Here is a 4,983-nt window from a genome sequence, read left to right as displayed (position 1 = left end):
ATATCCCATCTACTACGGCCATCAGCAGTTATTTTGCTTCCCAAACATTAAAACCAAGGACTAGTATTTGTGTTGTGTTGTAGTCCGAAGAAAGGGATGCCAAAGCAACGCTGGCACCTCGCAACGAAACCTCAAAAGAATACAATCACTGCATGCTGCACCGACGGATGAGCAACGCAGGCGTAACCACGCCTATGGTGCTTCCCTACGCCACTGCAATCGATGGTCTAGTTACTGCTGAGAATGTGTGTGTGAAATCTTATGGGACTTAACTGCTAAGGTCATCAGTCGCTACTGCTGAGTAGAGGAACGCTCTGTCCCGTTCGGAGAAAGCCAATGCAAGAACGCAGGACTTACTGTGAACATTATGTCAGTTATACTTAAAGTGAAGTGTCTTGTAAGTTTGTCTGTGTCAAGCGATACTTTAATATTCAGAGACAGTAGAAAATGCTAAGAACATTCCTGTGGAACCGAACTGTACTATGTTACGTATATCTTCGTATCTGTATTGTACTAAAGTGTACTAATACACTGAAGTGGGAAAATTCATTGGATAGCGATATGCACATATACAGATGGCGGTAGAATCGCGTACACAAGGTATAAAAGGGCAGTGCATTGCCGGAGCTGTTATTTTTAGTCACAAGGGGAGGCCACTACGTTGCAATCGCAGATTTACGACACTTTGTACGCCTTTACTTTACTTGCACATACTGTGCAAGTAATAAGGTGCACTATTCTGGCAGATCCGAGAAAATCGCAAGAGAAGTTTTAAGCGTTTGTTTGTTAGTAACAGATGTATCTGTGCGTAGGTGGTTAGTCTTACAGTTCGGGGTAGTCAAGTGGACGCCAGCACGGTAGCTCAGCGTGTTCGGTCAGAGGGTTAGCTACCCTCTGTAATAAAAAAAACTGAGAGAATGGTTCAACAAAGAACCTGAACTGGTGTCATCGGACGTCCGCCCTGAACAAATTCAACGAACAATGTAGAACAAAATCAGACTTAAAAAAAAAAAAAAAAAGAAAAAAGAAAACGTGGTTAGAGTTCGAGCTTCGTAAAACGAACGTATCTGAGGCGACGGTTCGGCACCAGTTTACAATTAATGTTTATTCAACATTTTTTCATTGCCGGTCATATTATATAATATATATGACATTTGAGAGGTAGTGTAATTACAAAACCATGTTTTGCTTGAAGCTTTAGTGAATTTCATGTTATTTGACTACTTACCCTCTGCCAGGAAGTTAAATGTGATTTTCAGAGTATCCATGTAGACTTACAATTTTAATTAAATTTAATTATTAGAACAAATATATTTATAACTATCGACAAGTAAATGAAGAAACGAAGAGGTCCCTGAAAACGTATGCCTGTCGTGATTTGCGAAATCCCTTATACGTACAATCTGATAAGGTACCCGAAACTACTTAGCATCTCGACGCTTCGAGCTGCTGGCACAGAAGCAGGCCCCATTTGGCAGTAAAGTGAGTCCGAAAAATATTCGTCTAGCTGTATATCTTTAAGAAAACAAAGTCTGTGTAATATGAAAAGAAATGTTTACAAAATCTAAAGAGCCAGTCATGTAAGAAGTACCTCGGTATTAAGGGTAGTGAGACGACGCTGATCGAAAGGAAACTTATTCTGTGCTTACGTAATGAGTGCAAATCTTCTTACGAGCTTGTTAAAGTAGTCGGTTGACCTAGATCGACGTTGCAGTCAATAATAGGTCGATTTTGCGCAACAAAATCAATAAGAAACCAATCACGTACTGGACGCCCTCACACTTTGACTGATGCAGACGTGAGATTTATCATGAGGGAAATGAAGAACAAATCTAAAATCAGCGCTCCTAAGTTAGCTGGAGAGCTAGAGTCTAGAGGTAAGAAGGTATGTGCCGACACAATCAGAAATACCTTGAAAAAGTATGAATATTACGGCCGGGTAGAGCGCAAGAAATGTTGGGTCAGTGAGCAGAATCGAAAGAAACGTCTTCATTTTGCGATGAAACATTGATTAAAAAAGGAAGACTTCTGGAAAAGAGTAATATTTTCTGATGAGAGTAAATATAATGTATTCGGTTCGGATGGCAGGCGAATGGTATGGCGTAAGAAGAATGCGGAGATGTAGCCACGCAATCTTGTGCCAACGGTTAAACACAGTGGTGGCTCAGTGATGGTATGAGGCTGTATGAGTGCTGCTGGTGTTGGAAAATTACATTCCATAGATGGTACAATGGATCACCATATGTATATCAACATTTTAAAGAACAATCTGAATTCTAGTGAGGAAAAATTAGGCGTTGAAGGAAATTACATTTTTCAACAAGGTAACGACCCAAAGCATACGGCTCTAAATACAAGGCTGTGGCTCCTGAACAATACCCTAAAGCAACACCCCTCCTCAGATCCCAGACATTAATCCTACTGAAAACCTTTGGAAAGTACTGGAAGATAGCGGGAAATAAATTTTTCAACAAGATAACAACCCAAATCATACGGCTCTAAATACAAGGCTGAGGCTCCTGAACAATACTGTAAAGCAACACCCCTCCTCAGATCCCAGACGTCAAACCTATTCAACACCTTTGGAAAGTACTGGAAGATAGCATCAGGAGAAGACACATTTCTAACAAGAGAGACCTAAAAGAAGCACTTCAAGACGAATGGGACAAAAATCCAGAATCTCTGACGGCAAACTTGGTCAAGTCGATACCCAGACGACTACAAGCAGCAATAGCTGCAAAGGGAAACCCCACTAAATATTAATTTTCGTAATTGAAATCATAGTGTCAGATTTCAAATTAAAAAAAAAAAATGAGTGGACGAATACTTTTTGAAATAGCCCTTGAATAAACTCTCCATTTTGTCAAATTTGTTATCGCTAATGATGTATTTATTTCCTTGTCCATCAATAACAATGACTTACCAAGGTTCGTTTGATGTGACTAGATGTTCACATTTTATGTACCCTTCCTTTCACGTGACAAAGACTTAGTTTTTTAAAAAATTACAACTATACGAATACTTTTTGGACTCACTGTAACCTGTTTAGCGGTGAGGCGTTGCTAATGCAGCAAGAACGAACAGTGTAGGAGCAAATTTTTTGAATATAACAGACTTTATACTCGTACTACAAAAACGAAGGTTTGAGCGGGAGTCGAATCGTCGCATTATAGATGTTGGTCTTGCGAAGCTCTAACTCTAACCACTTAACCACCACGAACGCTAACGTGTGGCATCTACGCACAGAGACATCATTTACATAACAGACACGTAAAATTTCTCTTGCGAGCCGGCCTTGGTGGTCGAGCGGTTCTAGGCGCTACAGTCTGGAACCAAACGACCGCTACGGTCGCAGGTTCGAATCCTGCCTCGGGCATGGATGTGTGTGATGTCCTTAGGTTAATTAGGTTTAACTAGTTCTAAGTTCTAGGGGACTGATGACCTCAGCAGTTAAGTCCCATAGTGCTCAGAGCCATTTGAACCATTCTCTTGCGATTTTCTCGGAATTGCCAGAGAAGCGCACCTTACTACTTGGAAATTTTGTTGCTTCAAAGGCCTAGTAAAGGTGAAGAAAATTTGAAGTATGCCTGTGATCCCAACGTCATGGCGTCCCCTTGTCAGGTGATTCATACGAAAAGGCAGAACAGTATTTGGAACTAACGATTTCGGAAATCGTTAGGGAATTCAATATTGCGAGATCAATAGCGTCAAGAGTGTGCCGGTTGGACTCTAGACGGAATGGAAAACGTATGCCTGGTCAGATGAGTCCCGATTTTAGTTGGTAAGAGCTGATGGTACGGTTCTAGTGTGGTCATGGTGCCAAGTTGTCAACAAGGCATTCTGCAAGCTGGTGGTGGCTCCGAAATGGTGTGGCCTGTGTTTGCATTGAATGAACTGGGTCCTCTGGTTCAGCTGAACCGGTCATTGTCTGGAAATGGTTATGTTGGGCTACTTGGAGACCGTTTGCGACCATTCATAGACTTCATATTCCCAAACAACGATGGAATTTTTATGGATGATAGTGCGGCGTGTCACGGGCCACAACCGTTTGCGATTGGTTTGAACAACACTCTGGGCAACTGGAGCGAATGATTTGGTCATACAGATCGACCGACATGTATCCAATCGAACATTTACGGGACTTGATAGAGAGGTCAGTTCGTGCACAAATTACTGCACTACAATACTTTCTCAGTTATGGATAGCTATAGAGGCAGCATGGCTCAGTATTCCTGCAGAGGATTTCCGACGACTTCTTGAGCACACGCCACGTCGAGTTGCCCACTACGCCGGGCAGAAGGACGTCCGACACAGTATTATGAGGTATCCGATCACTTTTGTCACCTTAATGTATTTTAGCTTTTACAGTTCCATTCGATCTCCTTCCGGAGCAAACCAAGGAACCCACCATTGACCGGATAGTGGTGCGGCACAATAAGTGTCCCATTTTCTGTTCTAATTCCCTCAGAACTCTCTAATTTAATTCGACTACATTCCACTAGCCTTGTTACTAAGCACTCCGTGGCGCACCGTCGGTGGCACAAGGCAGTACAAGCCAAGGTAAGAATGAAGCGGGCACGCCCGCCTATACAGGTTAGTACAGTGGACGCGTGCATGCAGATCAGCGTTCCACTAGCCACCCCGTGTCGCTGCCGCGCGCGCCGGAGTGTCACACAATGGAGAAAGCGACACTCGGTCGCCAGACGGTCGGCTGAACGGGTTCCGTTTCGCAACAGGGGGCGGTGGCTCGGCGCGGCCGCAGTTCCGCGTTACTTAATTGTTTGGGCAGCCGGGCGAGCGAGGGCGTTCCCGGGCAGGGCGACGTGTGGGGCGGGCTCGCAGTCGGCGCGAGAGCGACGAGTCGCGCGCGGCCACACATCACCTGCTGCTCCCCGCTGCCTTTCACTGCCGCCGCTAACGTACGGCGGGGACGCCGTGTTAGTCGCGCCCGTACCGCTTGTCCTGCCAGCGTTCAGCAGCGCA

The sequence above is a fragment of the Schistocerca nitens genome, chromosome 1, assembly GCF_023898315.1.
Source record: "Schistocerca nitens isolate TAMUIC-IGC-003100 chromosome 1, iqSchNite1.1, whole genome shotgun sequence".
Lineage (NCBI taxonomy): Eukaryota > Metazoa > Arthropoda > Insecta > Orthoptera > Acrididae > Schistocerca > Schistocerca nitens.
This window is presented reverse-complemented; position numbering follows the sequence as displayed.